A 17457-nucleotide genomic window follows, 5' to 3' on the forward strand; every position below is an offset into this window, starting at 1 on the left:
CCTGTATTAATTTAGAATCTGTTACAAGTTCCCAACATCCCTACGAGTCGGACTACCTCCTCCACAAACAGCAGGGCAGTGTATATCAGTCACCTACCGTTTAACTTTTTACCTGGTTATACTTTATTATCAGTAACCACTAATGCCTAAACATCAAGCTGTGAGGCTCATCTTCATTACGGGCTTGTGACGTCAGAGAGCGCAACCATCTTTGTTGAGGGTGTCGCTTGCAGGCGGGGCGGAGTTTCCTCCGAGGGCAATCCTTTTGAAGCGAGGCAGCAGTAGGAACTAGAAGGTGGGGGTAGCACCAAGGAGACATTTTCCAGTCCTGAACTGACGACGGTCCACTGAAAACAACTTCAGGTATGTTTCTGAACGATTCAGTTCAGTTGAGATTTTAAAAGAAATAGGTTATTTAATTAAAGAAAATAAGAGTTTATTTTTAATGGCTGAGTTTCAAAACAGTGTGGTGTCGCCGATTATTTTGTAAATTAGGGTTTGTAAAGTCTATCTCAACCACTTTCAATATAGTATTCTTTAGTTTCGTCAAAATAAATTACTTTCACATCGGTATCAAATCCGACTATGTTGTTGTTAAGACAGAGTAAGGATTTATATTCGAGTAACGTCCCATTTGAATTCACCCGTGATAAAGCTGCTTATCAACGGTGTTGCATGTTGCAATGAGCGCGCGGTACGAGGGTGGTCAATTTCAGAACCACGGACAGCGCTTGAGCGCTCATTCTAGAAACAGCCCGGTAAACGCTACAGAAACCTTGAGGGCGTTAGTGAAGGTTTGTTTCTAAAGCTGCACGAGATACCAATCGTGTGATTTGTTAGGGAGAAAAAACATTTGCAAGCTAGACCTGTTTTTTTGAATCGTTTATCTCACAGAAATTGTTCATTCAGCCTTTACCTCCTTTAGGTTGTTCTCTGAAAACAAATGTCAAGATGCTGTTTAAACATAATTGGTAAGATGGTGCGATATTGCTATTGACCTTTCTTTGTAATAATTTAGGTTCAAATGTCAGGTTATATGGAGATCAAGAATCAGTCTGTTTTGTTTAGTTTAGTGCACGTGGCTGTGTAATGTCAAGCAGTTCTCAAGCAAAAGTGAATGTGACATTTGCACCTAGTCCACCCACACATGCTGCCAGAAGATCACTCATGTCGCTGGACGAGAACATGTGTATCTTTATAAGGTTCAAAGAGGACAGCCTCCACCCATTAACAGGAAGTGATGATGATATAGTTTGGTCCGCCAACACAGGGACAGGAAGTGATGATGATATAGTTTGGTCAGCCAACACAGGGACAGGAAGTGATGATGATATAGTTTGGTCCGCCAACACAGGGACAGGAAGTGATGATGATATAGTTTGGTCTGCCAACACAGGGAACAGGAAGTGATGATGATATAGTTTGGTCTGCCAACACAGGGACAGAAAGTGATGATAATATAGTTTGATCCACCAACACAGGGTCAGGAAGTGATATAGTGTAGTCCGCCAACACAGTGACAGGAAGTGATGATGATATAGTTTGGTCCACCAATACAGGGACAGGAAGTGATGATGATATAGTTCGGTCCACCAAGACAGGGACAGGAAGTGATGATGATATAGTTTGGTCCGCTAACACAGTGACAGGAAGTGATGATGATATAGTTTGGTCCACCAATACAGGGACAGGAAGTGATGATGATATAGTTTGGTCCACCAAGACAGGGAAAGGAAGTGATGATGATATAGTTTGGTCCGCCAACACAGGGACAGGAAGTGATATAGTGTAGTCCGCCAACACAGTGACAGGAAGTGATGATGATATAGTTTGGTCCACCAACATAGGGACAGGAAGTGATGATGATATAGTTTGGTCCGCCAACACAGTGACAGGAAGTGATGATGACATAGTTTGGTCCGCCAACACAGGGACAGGATGTGATGATGATATAGTTTGGTCCGCCAACACAGGGACAGGAAGTGATGATGATATAGTTTGGTCCACCAACACATGGACAGGAAGTGATGATGATATAGTTTGGTCCGCCAACACAGGGAGATGGAGTGATGATGATATAGTTTGATTCACCAACACAGGGACAGGAAGTGATGATGATATAGTTTGGTCCAGCAACGCAGGGACAGGAAGTGATGATGATATAGTTTGTTCTGCCAACACAGGGACAGGAAGTGATGGTGATATAGTTTGGTCCAGCAACGCAGGGACAGGAAGTGATGATGATATAGTTTGGTCCACCAATACAGGGACAGGAAGTGATGGTGATATAGTTTGGTCCAGCAACGCAGGGACAGGAAGTGATGATGATATAGTTTGGTCTGCCAACACAGGGAACAGGAAGTGATGATGATATAGTTTGGTCTGCCAACACAGGGAACAGGAAGTGATGATGATATAGTTTGGTCCGCCAACACATGGACAGGAAGTGATGATGATATAGTTTGGTCCACCAACACATGGACAGGAAGTGATGATGATATAGTTTGGTCCACCAAGACAGGGAAAGGAAGTGATGATGATATAGTTTGGTCCGCCAACACAGGGTCAGGAAGTGATATAGTGTAGTCCGCCAACACAGTGACAGGAAGTGATGATGATATAGTTTGGTCCGCCAACACATGGACAGGAAGTGATGATGATTTAGTTTGGTCCACCAAGAAAGGGAAAGGAAGTGATGATGATATAGTTTGGTCCGCCAACACAGGGACAGGAAGTGATATAGTTTAGTCCGCCAACACAGTGACAGGAAGTGATGATGATATAGTTTGGTCCACCAACACAGGGACAGGAAGTGATATAGTTTAGTCCGCCAACACAGTGACAGGAAGTGATGATGATATAGTTTGGTCCGCCAACACAGGGACATGGAGTGATGATGATATAGTTTGGTCAGCCAACACAGGGACAGGAAGTGATGATGATATAGTTTGTTTTCCGCCAACACAGGGACATGGAGTGATGATGATATAGTTTGGTCAGCCAACACAGGGACAGGAAGTGATGATGATATAGTTTGGTCCGCCAACACAGGGACAGGAAGTGATATAGTTTAGTCCGCCAACACAGTGACAGGAAGTGATGATGATATAGTTTGGTCCACCAACACAGGGACAGGAAGTGATATAGTTTAGTCCGCCAACACAGTGACAGGAAGTGATGATGATATAGTTTGGTCCGCCAACACAGGGACATGGAGTGATGATGATATAGTTTGTTTTCCGCCAACACAGGGACAGGAAGTGATGATGATATAGTTTGGTCCGCCAACACAGGGACATGGAGTGATGATGATATAGTTTGTTTTCCGCCAACACAGGGACATGGAGTGATGATGATATAGTTTGGTCAGCCAACACAGGGACAGGAAGTGATGATGATATAGTTTGGTCAGCCAACACAGGGACATGGAGTGATCATGATATAGTTTGGTCAGCCAACACAGGGACAGGAAGTGATGATGATATAGTTTGGTCCAGCAACGCAGGGACAGGAAGTGATGATGATATAGTTTGGTCTGCCAACACAGGGAACAGGAAGTGATGATGATATAGTTTGGTCCGCCAATACAGGGACAGGAAGTGATGATGATATAGTTTGGTCTGCCAACACAGGGAACAGGAAGTGATTATGATATAGTTCGGTCCGCCAACACAGGGACAGGAAGTGATGATGACATAGTTTGGTCCGCCAACACAGGGACAGGATGTGATGATGATATAGTTTGGTCCGCCAACACAGGGACAGGAAGTGATGATGATATAGTTTGGTCCGCCAACACAGTGACAGGAAGTGATGATGATATAGTTTGGTCCACCAATACAGGGACAGGATGTGATGATGATATAGTTTGGTCCAGCAACGCAGGGACAGGAAGTGATGATGATATAGTTTGGTCTGCCAACACAGGGAACAGGAAGTGATGATGATATGGTTTGGTCTGCCAACACAGGGAATAGGAAGTGATGATGATATAGTTCGGTCCGCCAACACAGAGACAGGAAGTGATGATGATATAGTTTGATCCACCAACACAGGGACAGGAAGTGATATAGTGTAGTCCGCCAACACAGTGACAGGAAGTGATGATGATATAGTTTAGTCCGCCAACACAGTGACAGGAAGTGATGATGATATAGTTTGGTCCACCAACACAGGGACAGGAAGTGATATAGTTTAGTCCGCCAACACAGTGACAGGAAGTGATGATGATATAGTTTGGTCCGCCAACACAGGGACATGGAGTGATGATGATATAGTTTGGTCAGCCAACACAGGGACAGGAAGTGATGATGATATAGTTTGGTCTGACAATACAGGGACATGGAGTGATGATGATATAGTTTGGTCCGCCAACACAGGGACAGGAAGTGATGATGATATAGTTTGGTCCAGCAACGCAGGGACAGGAAGTGATGATGATATAGTTTGGTCTGCCAACACAGGGAACAGGTGTGTGATAAAACCCTTAGAATGACTGGAGTTTGTAGTGCACTATGTAGGGAATAGAGTGGGAGGTGTGATAAAACCCTTAGAATGACTGGAGTTTGTAGTGCACTATGTAGGGAATAGAGTGGGAGGTGTGATAAAACCCTTAGAATGACTGGAGTTTGTAGTGCACTATGGAGGGAATAGAGTGGGATGAATGTGTGATAAAACCCTTAGGATGACTGGAGTTTGTAGTGCACTATGTAGGGAATAGAGTGGAATGTGTGATAAAACCCTTAGAATGACTGGAGTTTGTAGTGCACTATGTAGGGAATAGAGTGGGAGGTGTGATAAAACCCTTAGAATGACTGGAGTTTGTAGTGCACTATGTAGGGAATAGAGTGGGAGGTGTGATAAAACCCTTAGAATGACTGGAGTTTGTAGTGCACTATGTAGGGAATAGAGTGGGATGAATGTGTGATAAAACCCTTAGGATGACTGGAGTTTGTAGTGCACTATGTAGGGAATAGAGTGGGAGGTGTGATAAAACCCTTAGAATGACTGGAGTTTGTAGTGCACTATGTAGGGAATAGAGTGGAATGAATGTGTGATAAAACCCTTAGGATGACTGGAGTTTGTAGTGCACTATGTAGGGAATAGAGTGGAATGAATGTGTGATAAAACCCTTAGGATGACTGGAGTTTGTAGTGCACTATGTAGGGAATAGAGTGGGATGTGTGATAAAACCCTGGACTGTGTTAGTGATCGATGTTTCAGTATGTTATTCAGCAAAACCCTGTGAAATCACCAAGGAGAAATACCTCCCAGTACCTAATGTTACTTGTAAAATCATGACAATACAATTGTTTTTATTTTATTAAGTGTCTGTGATCAATAAATAAATGTTTTGTTGGAGCCTCCTAGTCATCAATGGAACATATACGACATTGAACGGAATATGTTTCCCGATTCGGACGGAGTAACGAAAACCAGGCTTGAAAAGATATGAGACGTTTAGCTTTGGGTCAGGTATTCATTTCAGGTGAAATGACAAGGCATTCTAAATATTTATCTACAAGTCTTTCATTCAACTCCATCACATGCATGGATTAGTCTACTCCAGTACCTGTATGTCTGGCTCAACCAGACTAAACAATACGCTGATGAAATATGACTGAGTCCATCAGGATATATGAGGTGCATTTAGATCAGATGGATAACCTGTGTGTGTACCTCTGAGTGAAGGTCAATCAGATCAGATGGATAACCTGTGTGTACCTCTGAATGAAGGTCATTTAGATCAGATGGATAACCTGTGTGTACCTCTGAGTGAAGGTCAATCAGATCAGATGGCTGCCCAGGATCGCCGGGAAACAGGCAGATGTGTTTGTTTGTGTACGTAGATAGGAACCCCGCAAACACTGAAACACAGACTATTTCTCACTGCGATGTGTCTGTGAAACAGACTATTTCTCACTGCGATGTGTCTGTGAAACAGACCATTTCTCACTGCGATGTGTCTGTGAAACAGACTATTTCTCACTGCAATGTGTCTGTGAAACAGACTATTTCTCACTGCGATGTGTCTGTGAAACAGACTATTTCTCACTGCGATGTGTCTGTGAAACAGACTATTTCTCACTGCTATGTGTCTGTGAAACAAACTATTTCTCACTGCAATGTGTTTGTGAAACAAACTATTTCTCACTGCAATGTGTCTGTGAAACAGACTATTTCTCACTGCGATGTGTCTGTGAAACAGACTATTTCTCACTGCGATGTGTCTGTGAAACAGACTATTTCTCACTGCGATGTGTCTGTGAAACAAACTATTTCTCACTGCAATGTGAGAGAGGGAGAGAGAGGGAGAGAAGAGAGGGAGAGGAGAGAGAGGGAGGGAGAGAAGAGAGAGCGATGAGAGAGAGGCAGGGAGAGAAGAGAGAGAGAGAAGAAAGAGAAAGAGAGGAAGAGAAGAGCGAGAGAGGGAGAGAAGAGAGAGACTTGGAGTGAGTGATTGAGAGAGAGGGAGAGAAGAGAGAGACTTGGAGAGAGTGATTGAGAGAGAGGGAGAGAAGAGAGAGACTTGGAGAGAGTGATTGAGAGAGAGGGAGAGAAGAGAGAGACTTGGAGAGAGTGATTGAGAGAGAGGGAGAGAAGAGAGAGACTTGGAGAGAGTGATTGAGAGAGAGGGAGAGAAGAGAGAGACTTGGAGAGAGTGATTGAGAGAGAGGGAGAGAAGAGAGACTTGGAGAGAGTGATTGATAGAGAGGGAGAGAAGAGAGAGCTGGAGTGAGAGAAAGAGAAAAGAGAGAGAGAGTGAAATGGATGAGTAGGTTCATCAGACAGACACAGAAGTTTACCATTACCAGGGCATAGTAGAACAGGTGGTAAACAAGTATTAAGACACTGATATCTTACACTGAAACACTGAATTCTTTTGGTTTAGGCTGTTGATTCAAGTACTGGTTATTTCCATGGAAGCTAGATGGGCTTTCTCAACCTAGCTAGATATAGGGCTGTCTCAATATTATTTATCTCCTCTTAGAGTTTCCTGTCCTCTTAGCTCTTAGTGTCTCCCATGCTCCATCCTTAAACTAGAATATCAGCTGTCTACGATTAGCCCGATTGATCCCATTGAAACACAGCACACATCAACATTAACAAGTCAACAAGTCCATCACACACACACACACACACACACACACACACACACACACACATATATATACTAATGTACAATATAACTGTCCTGCTAATTGGCAGAGTGATGGAAAACTGAGCATCATCAATCAACTGTCATGAGGGAGGGGGGAGAGAGAGAGAGAGAGATACAGAGATACAGAGAGAGATAAAGAGAGAGAGATACAGAGAGAGATAAAGAGAGAGAGATACAGAGAGAGAGAGAGAGAGAGAGAGAGAGAGAGAGAGAGAGAGACAGAGAGAGATAAAGAGAGAGAGATACAGAGAGAGATACAGAGAGAGAGAGAGAGAGAGAGAGAGAGAGAGAGAGAGAGAGAGAGAAATAAAGAGAGAGAGAAATAAAGAGAGAGAGAAATAAAGAGAGAGATACAGAGAGAGAGAGAGAGAGATACAGAGAGAGATACAGAGAGAGAGAGAGAGATAAAGAGAGAGAGATACAGAGAGAGATAATGAAAGAGAGATACAGAGAGAGATAAAGAGAGAGAGAGATACAGAGAGAGAGAGAGATATCGAGAGAGAGAGATTCAGAGAGAGATATACAGAGAGAGAGAGAGAGAGAGAGAAAGAGAGAGAGAGAGAGAGAAAGAGAGAGAGAGAGAGAGAGATAAAGAGAAAGAGAGATACAGAGAGAGAGAGAGAGAGAGAGAGAGAGAGAGAGAGAGAGAGAGAGAGAGAGAGAGATAAAAGAGAAAGAGAGATACGGAGAGAGACAGGGACAGGAAGTGATGATGACATAGTTTGGTCCGCCAACACAGGGACAGGATGTGATGATGATATAGTTTGGTCCGCCAACACAGGGACAGGAAGTGATGATGATATAGTTTGGTCCGCCAACACAGTGACAGGAAGTGATGATGATATAGTTTGGTCCACCAATACAGGGACAGGATGTGATGATGATATAGTTTGGTCCAGCAACGCAGGGACAGGAAGTGATGATGATATAGTTTGGTCTGCCAACACAGGGAACAGGAAGTGATGATGATATGGTTTGGTCTGCCAACACAGGGAACAGGAAGTGATGATGATATAGTTCGGTCCGCCAACACAGAGACAGGAAGTGATGATGATATAGTTTGATCCACCAACACAGGGACAGGAAGTGATATAGTGTAGTCCGCCAACACAGTGACAGGAAGTGATGATGATATAGTTTAGTCCGCCAACACAGTGACAGGAAGTGATGATGATATAGTTTGGTCCACCAACACAGGGACAGGAAGTGATATAGTTTAGTCCGCCAACACAGTGACAGGAAGTGATGATGATATAGTTTGGTCCGCCAACACAGGGACATGGAGTGATGATGATATAGTTTGGTCAGCCAACACAGGGACAGGAAGTGATGATGATATAGTTTGGTCTGACAATACAGGGACATGGAGTGATGATGATATAGTTTGGTCCGCCAACACAGGGACAGGAAGTGATGATGATATAGTTTGGTCCAGCAACGCAGGGACAGGAAGTGATGATGATATAGTTTGGTCTGCCAACACAGGGAACAGGAAGTGATTATGATATAGTTCGGTCCGCCAACACAGGGACATGGAGTGATGATGATATAGTTTGGTCAAGCAACGCAGGGACAGGAAGTGATGATGATATAGTTTGGTCTGCCAACACAGGGAACAGGAAGTGATGATGATATAGTTCGGTCCGCCAACACAGAGACAGGAAGTGATGATGATATAGTTTGATCCACCAACACAGGGACAGGAAGTGATATAGTGTAGTCCGCCAACACAGTGACAGGAAGTGATGATGATATAGTTTAGTCCGCCAACACAGTGACAGGAAGTGATGATGATATAGTTTGGTCCACCAACACAGGGACAGGAAGTGATATAGTTTAGTCCGCCAACACAGTGACAGGAAGTGATGATGATATAGTTTGGTTCGCCAACACAGGGACATGGAGTGATGATGATATAGTTTGGTCAGCCAACACAGGGACAGGAAGTGATGATGATATAGTTTGGTCAGCCAACACAGGGACATGGAGTGATGATGATATAGTTTGGTCAGCCAACACAGGGACAGGAAGTGATGATGATATAGTTTGGTCAGCCAACACAGGGACATGGAGTGATGATGATATAGTTTGGTCTGCCAACACAGGGAACAGGAAGTGATGATGGTATAGTTTGGTCTGCAAACACAGGGAACAGGAAGTGATGATGATATAGTTTGGTCCACCAAGACAGGGAAAGGAAGTGATGATGATATAGTTTGGTCCGCCAACACAGAGACAGGAAGTTATATAGTGTAGTCCGCCAACACAGTGACAGGAAGTGATGATGATATAGTTAGGTCCACCAACATAGGGACAGGAAGTGATGATGATATAGTTTGGTCCACCAACACAGTGACAGGAAGTGATGATGACATAGTTTGGTCCGCCAACACAGGGACAGGATGTGATGATGATATAGTTTGGTCTGCCAACACAGGGAACAGGAAGTGATGATGATATAGTTTGGTCCGCCAACACATGGACAGGAAGTGATGATGATATAGTTTGGTCCACCAACACATGGACAGGAAGTGATGATGATATAGTTTGGTCCACCAAGACAGTGAAAGGAAGTGATGATGATATAGTTCGGTCCGCCAACACAGGGACAGGAAGTGATATAGTGTAGTCCGCCAACACAGTGACAGGAAGTGATGATGATATAGTTTGGTCCGCCAACACATGGACAGGAAGTGATGATGATATAGTTTGGTCCAGCAACGCAGGGACAGGAAGTGATGATGATATAGTTTGGTCTGCCAACACAGGGAACAGGAAGTGATTACGATATAGTTCGGTCCGCCAACACAGGGACATGGAGTGATGATGATATAGTTTAGTCTGCCAACACAGGGACAGGAAGTGATGATGATATAGTTTGGTCCGCCAATATAGGGACAGGAAGTGATGATGATATAGTTTGGTCTGCCAACACAGGGAACAGGAAGTGATTATGATATAGTTCGGTCCGCCAACACAGGGAACAGGAAGTGATGATGATATAGTTCGGTCCGCCAACACAGAGACAGGAAGTGATGATGATATAGTTTGATCCACCAACACAGGGACAGGAAGTGATATAGTGTAGTCCACCAACACAGTGACACGAAGTGATGATGATATAGTTTAGTCCGCCAACACAGTGACAGGAAGTGATGATGATATAGTTTGGTCCACCAACACAGGGACAGGAAGTGATATAGTTTAGTCCGCCAACACAGTGACAGGAAGTGATGATGATATAGTTTGGTCAGCCAACACAGGGACAGGAAGTGATGATGATATAGTTTGTTTTCCGCCAACACAGGGACATGGAGTGATGATGATATAGTTTGGTCAGCCAACACAGGGACAGGAAGTGATGATGATATAGTTTGGTCAGCCAACACAGGGACAGGAAGTGATGATGATATAGTTTGGTCAGCCAACACAGGGACATGGAGTGATGATGATATAGTTTGGTCAGACAACACAGGGACAGGAAGTGATGATGATATAGTTTGGTCTGCCAACACAGGGACATGGAGTGATGATGATATAGTTTGGTCCGCCAACACAGGGACAGGAAGTGATGATTATATAGTTTGGTCCAGCAACGCAGGGACAGGAAGTGATGATGATATAGTTTGGTCCGCCAACACAGGGACAGGAAGTGATGATGATATAGTTCGGTCCACCAACACAGGGACAGGAAGTGATAATGATATAGTTTGGTCCACCAACACAGGGACAGGAAGTGATGATGATATAGTTTGGTCCGCCAACACAGGGACAGGAAGTGATGATGATATAGTTTGGTCCGCCAACACAGGGACAGGAAGTGATGATGATATAGCCTATCTAATACAGAATATGTCATCGGAAACCCCAGTGGAAGAGGAGCTGGAAGGTTGCCAGGTTCCCTGTGCCGTCTCCCACTGCCAAGGGGATATCCTTCACACGTCTTAATAGTTTACATTGAGCCAAAAGGCCCAGAGCATTAACCCTGGGAGTCCAGTGTATTTCTGTATATGTGTGTCAGAGGAGACAACCTGCTCAGTCTGAGCTATCCACAACGAGGTAGAATACAATACAACATTTGCTTTATTAGTCCAGTTACACAGATATTCTTTATTTATTGTTGTCATAGTACCCAACCTGACACGCAACACACACATCACAGGCTGTTGCCGAGCAGTGCCCCTGGATCAAAGTGACTTGCTCAAGGGCACAGCGGCGGTAGGTAGTATACGGGATATGTAGGTAGGGAGATCAAAATGTGTTTGTTTCTAAAATCAGTGACTGTGTGGCCTACGATAGGCCTGTATAGTGCTTTTGCTTGAATAAGCAGGATTCTATGTTATTACCCAGGGTTTTGTCCTATGAAGAGGAAGCCTGCACTCTTCAACTCAGTCACACAAACAATGGGGAAGGAAAGCTGCTCGTAGAAAGCCTCAGACTCACCCGGGTCACATCCATTCATTGGGATGATGATGCTGAGGCACTTGATTATCTTTGCTTTGCACTATAGGCCTAGTTTTAATGGAAGCAGGGTCTAGCAGGGACTGGCAGACTGACTGACGTTTCAGCATGACCCCTGACCTCTTCCTGAGATACAGTTTTATAGGTAGAACTCCAGCAGCTTGACATCCACACTGATTTCACAGTTGATTCACTTCGTATTCAGTCTGGTTTAACCACACTGATCTCTCCCATTCATTGTTCTAACTCAGGATAATGAGACAGGAGCACTAGATTATCTCTGTACCAGTTTTAATGGGAAGCAGGGAAGGTCTGCCACACAGACATCTTTCTGAGATGGTGTGTTGGTTAAATGACAGTATGTTGAAGCTGTTCACGAGTGTGTATTTACAGGTGGAGAGTTTGCACATTCCTTGTTGTCCATGGCCTTAATGCGGCTTATGGAGCCTGGGTTTGGTCAAGCAGGGTGAGAACAGAACATAGCAACAGGTGGTGACCTAGTGGCTGAGTTAGGCTGTGAGGATCACTCACTAACGCACATAATGGGGGGGGGGGGGGGGGGGGGTCCAAAGTGGTGGCGTTTAGGCTAGCTCAGTGTAAAATATGCCCTTGTACTGATCTAGGATCAGCTTTACTGTCCCTAAATCCACAAACCCCCTAACCATTTGGGGGAGAAACATTCATCATTGTATGATTGTTAGTGTGAGTGTGTCTATCTAATTCTAAGTGTGTGGGTGTTAGTGTAAGTGTGTCTATCTAATTCTAAGTGTGTGGGTGTCTGTGCAAGAGTGTGAGTATAGGCGTGATAGGTGGATATACAGAATAGGACTATATAAATACTGATGGTAATATACTAGTAGTAATATATACATGTAAACAGCAGTAATAGTGACCAGTAGCAGGAATATATAAATACTGGTGGTAATATACTAGTGGTAATATATACATGTAAACAGCAGTAATAGTGACCAGTAGCAGGACTATATAAATACTGATGGTATTATACTAGTAATATATACATGTAAACAGGGATGAAAAGTGACTGGTAGCAGGACTATATAAATACTGATGGTAATATACTAGTGATAATATATACATGTAAACAGGGATGAAAAGTGACTGGTAGCAGGACTATATAAATACTGGTGGTAATATACTAGTAGTAATATATACATGTAAACAGGGATGAAAAGTGACTGGTAGCAGGACTATATAAATACTGGTGGTAATATACTAGTAGTAATATATACATGTAAACAGGGATGAAAAGTGACTGGTAGCAGGACTATATAAATACTGGTGGTAATATACTAGTGGTAATATATACATGTAAACAGGGATGAAAAGTGACTGGTAGCAGGACTATTTAAATACTGATGGTAATATACTAGTAGTAATATATACATGTAAACAGGGATGAAAAGTGACTGGTAGCAGGACTATATAAATACTGGTGGTAATATACTAGTGGTAATATATACATGTAAACAGCAGTAATAGTGACCAGTAGCAGGACTATATAAATACTGGTGGTATTATACTAGTGGTAATATATACATGTAAACAGGGATGAAAAGTGACTGGTAGCAGAACTATATAAATACTGGTGGTATTATACCAGTAGTAATATATACATGTAAACAGCAGTAATAGTGACCAGTAGCAGGAATATATAAATACTGATGGTAATATATACATGTAAACAGCAGTAATAGTGACCAGTAGCAGGAATATATAAATACTGATGGTAATATACTAGTGGTAATATATACATGTACACAGGGATGAATAGTGACCAGTAGCAGGAATATATAAATACTGATGGTAATATACTAGTGTTAATATATACATGTGACACACCCTGACCATAGAGAGCCCTTGGGGTTCTCTATGGTGCAATAGGTCAGAGCGTGACTAGGGAGTGTTCTAGTATTGCATTTCTATGTTGGTGTGAGTATGGTTCCCAATTGGAGGCAGCTGATGATCGTTGCCTCTAATTGGGGATCATACTTAGTGTGGTCCTTTTCCCATCTGCGTTTGTGGGATATTGTTTCATTTTGGTTTAGTGCTAAGTTGCGCTACGAACTGCACGGTCGTTTATTCTCTGTTGTTTTGAAGGTTCTCTTTAATAAATATACGTGGACCTCTACTCACGCTGCGCCTTGGTCCACTTATTATGTATACGACGAACATGACAACATGTAAACAACAGTAATAGTGACCAATAGCAGGATAAATAGATAGAAACTAATGGTAATAGAAATCAATAATCAATGAACAACAGCATAGTGGTAGTAATACATCTAATCAATAATCATTTTAGCAGCAGGGTACGTGTGTGTGCGTGTGTGTGTGTGTGTGTGCGGGTGTCTGTGAGTGTGTGGTGTCACTAATGAGTGTGTGAGTGAGAGTTTCTGTGAGTGTGTGGCGTCAGTAATGAGTGTGTGAGTGAGAGTTTCTGTGAGTGTGTGGCGTCAGTAATGAGTGTGTGAGTGAGAGTTTCTGTGAGTGTGTGGCGTCAGTAATGAGTGTGTGGGTGAGGGTGTGTGTGAGTGTGTATGCGTGTGTGTTTGGCGTGAGTAAGGGTGACAGTGAGGGTGTGTGTGTCTGAGTGGGTAGTGACCTGTGGATGTACAAAGAGTCAGTCTGGCTAGTCTGTGGGAAAGGGAGAGCAGTGGTCTTCGCCATTTAACAGTCTTATGGCCAGGAGATAGAGGCTGTTTAGGTCTCTGTTGGTCTGTACGTTGATGCACCGGTACCGCCTGCCTAACGGGAGCATGGAGAACAATCCATGTTTTGGGTGGCTGGAGCCTTTGGTCATTTTTTTGACCTTTCTCAAACATTGCTTGGCATATATGGCCTGGATGGATGGGAGCTCACCCCCAGTGAAGTGCTGGGCCATCCACACCACCCTCTGTAGGGCCTTCCGGTCAAGGGCGGTGCAGTTTCCATACCAGACAACCAGTCAAGAGGCTCTCGATGGTGCAGCCGTAAAAGTTCCTTAGGATCCGAGGGGCCAAATCGTTTCTGCCTCCGGAGGGAGAAGAGGTCCCGTGCCTTCTTTATGACTGTGTTGGTGTGAGGGGACCATGGTAAATCCTCAGTGATGTGGACACAGAGGAACTAGATGCTCTTGGCCCCCTCCACTGCGGCCCCGTCGATGGGGATGTGCACCGCTCCCCTACTTCCTGTAGTCCACCATCAGCTCATTGGTCTTGCTGATGTTGAGGTAGAGGTTGTTGTCTTGGCACCACACTGCCAGGTATCTGACCTCCTCCCTGTAGGGCTGTCTCATCACTGTTGGTGATCAGGCCTACCACCGTTGTGTTGTCAGCAAACTTAATGATAGTGTTTGAGGGGCCCACAGTCGTACGGGAGGGTGCTGAGCACCCTGTTGAGAGTCAGCGTGGTAGAGTTGTTGTTGCCCAACCTCTCCACCTGGGGTAGTAAGAAAACAGACAAGCGTGAATGTAAGTACAAGAAAAATTATAGAATATCTTGATCATGTCTGTGGGGGTGTAGATCAGGGGGAAGAGTCATTCATGATTTATTGTGGTTAAAAAATATATTAACTAGGCAAGTCAGTTAGGAACAAATTCTTATTTTACAATGACGGTCTACCCCGGCCAGACCCTCCCCTAACCCGGATGACGCTGGACCAATTGTGCGCCACCCTATGGAACTCTCGATCACGGCCGGTTGTGATACAGCCCGGGATCGAACCAGGGTCTGTAGTGATGCCTCTAGCACTGAGATAAAGTGCCTCAGACCTCTGCTCTGTTCGGGAGCGCTTGTATTGTAGAAGAGAGAAGAGAGAGATGTTGTTGACTTCCTGCATGACCACTGACAGTATACCAGAGTCAGCGTGATTATATCTATCTGTACTATTGTACTGTTCATGTCTCTATACACTCTTACGTTCAGCTGTCACCATAGGAGAACCCTTTGAATAATCATTTTTGGTTCCAGGTAGAACCTTTTTGCTTCCAGGTAGAACTTTTTGGTTCCAGGTAGAACCACTTAAACAGAGGGTTCTACATTGAACCCAAAATAGTTCTACTTGGAACCAAAAAGGGTTCTACCTGGAACCAAAGTGGGTTCTCCTATGTGGACAGCAGAATAACTATTTTATTTAAAAAATGTCTAAGAGTCTAGGAAAGGAGAATTCTGATCTTAGCCCTGGAGGTCCGGAGTACTGCTGGTTTTCTGTTCTACCTGATAATTAATTGCAACCACCTGTTGTCCCAGGTCTAAATCAGTCCTTGATTATCAGGGAACACTTTTAAAAAGCAGTGGAACTGGCTTTGAGGTCCAGATTTGAATTTGAATTTTAATCAATAAGAAATAGGTGAGATTATATACACATCCACAAATATGAAAGTGTGCTCTGTCTGATTTTTTTTGTGGAGGATGGGTATTAACAACATAGAGCTCTGTGGAGGATGGGTATTAACATAGAGCTCTGTGGAGGATGGGTATTAACAACATAGAGCTCTGTGGAGGATGGGTATTAACATAGAGCTCTGTGGAGGATGGGTATTAACATAGAGCTCTGTGGAGGATGGGTTTTAACATAGAGCTCTGTGGGGGATGGGTATTAACATAGAGCTCTGTGGAGGATGGGTATTAACAACATAGAGCTCTGTGGAGGATGGGTATTAACATAGAGCTCTGTGGAGGATGGGTATTAACATAGAGCTCTGTGGAGGATGGGTAGTAACAACATAGAGCTCTGTGGAGGATGGGTATTAACAACATAGAGCTCTGTGGAGGATGGGTATTAACAACATAGAGCTCTGTGGAGGATGGGTATTAACATAGAGCTCTGTGGAGGATGGGTATTAATATAGAGCTCTGTGGAGGATGGGTATTAACAACATAGAGCTCTGTGGAGGATGGGTATTAACATAGAGCTCTGTGGAGGATGGGTATTAACAACATAGAGCTCTGTGGAGGATGGGTATTAACATAGAGCTCTGTGGAGGATGGGTTTTAACATAGAGCTCTGTGGGGGATGGGTATTAACATAGAGCTCTGTGGAGGATGGGTATTAACAACATATAGCTCTGTGGAGGATGGGTATTAACAACATAGAGCTCTGTGGGGGATGGGTATTAACAACATAGAGCTCTGTGGAGGATGGGTATTAACAACATAGAGCTCTGTGGGGGATGGGTATTAACAACATAGAGCTCTGTGGAGGATGGGTATTAACATAGAGCTCTGTGGGGGATGGGTATTAACAACATAGAGCTCTGTGGAGGATGGGTATTAACATAGAGCTCTGTGGAGGATGGGTATTAACAACATAGAGCTCTGTGGAGGATGGGTATTAACATAGAGCTCTGTGGAGGATGGGTATTAACAACATAGAGCTCTGTGGAGGATGGGTATTAACATAGAGCTCTGTGGAGGATGGGTTTTAACATAGAGCTCTGTGGATGATGGGTATGAACATAGAGCTCTGTGGGGGATGGGTATGAACATAGAGCTCTGTGGAGGATGGGTATTAACAACATAGAGCTCTGTGGAGGATGGGTATTAACAACATAGAGCTCTGTGGAGGATGGGTATTAACATAGAGCTCTGTGGAGGATGGGTTTTAACATAGAGCTCTGTGGATGATGGGTATGAACATAGAGCTCTGTGGAGGATGGGTATTAACATAGAGCTCTGTGGAGGATGGGTATTAACATAGAGCTCTGTGAAGGATGGGTATTAACAACATAGAGCTCTGTGGAGGATGGGTATTAACAACATAGAGCTCTGTGGAGGATGGGTATTAACATAGAGCTCTGTGGAGGATGGGTATTAACAACATAGAGCTCTGTGGA

The 17457-nt window shown here is 43.8% G+C and overlaps 1 protein-coding gene across 1 annotated transcript in view; it reads left to right on the top strand.

The window, feature by feature from the left end:
- The first annotated feature begins 274 nt into the window (after window positions 1-274).
- Window positions 275-17457, top strand: part of LOC115120437 (synaptosomal-associated protein 25-B-like) — an 84844-nt gene continuing 67661 nt past the window's right edge. Inside the window, exon 1 of the mRNA XM_065025878.1 lies at window positions 275-363. The gene's annotated coding sequence lies outside the window, so the exon portion shown is untranslated. The remainder of the gene's footprint in view (window positions 364-17457) is intronic.

This window comes from Oncorhynchus nerka, linkage group LG12 (assembly GCF_034236695.1).
Source record: "Oncorhynchus nerka isolate Pitt River linkage group LG12, Oner_Uvic_2.0, whole genome shotgun sequence".
NCBI lineage: Eukaryota > Metazoa > Chordata > Actinopteri > Salmoniformes > Salmonidae > Oncorhynchus > Oncorhynchus nerka.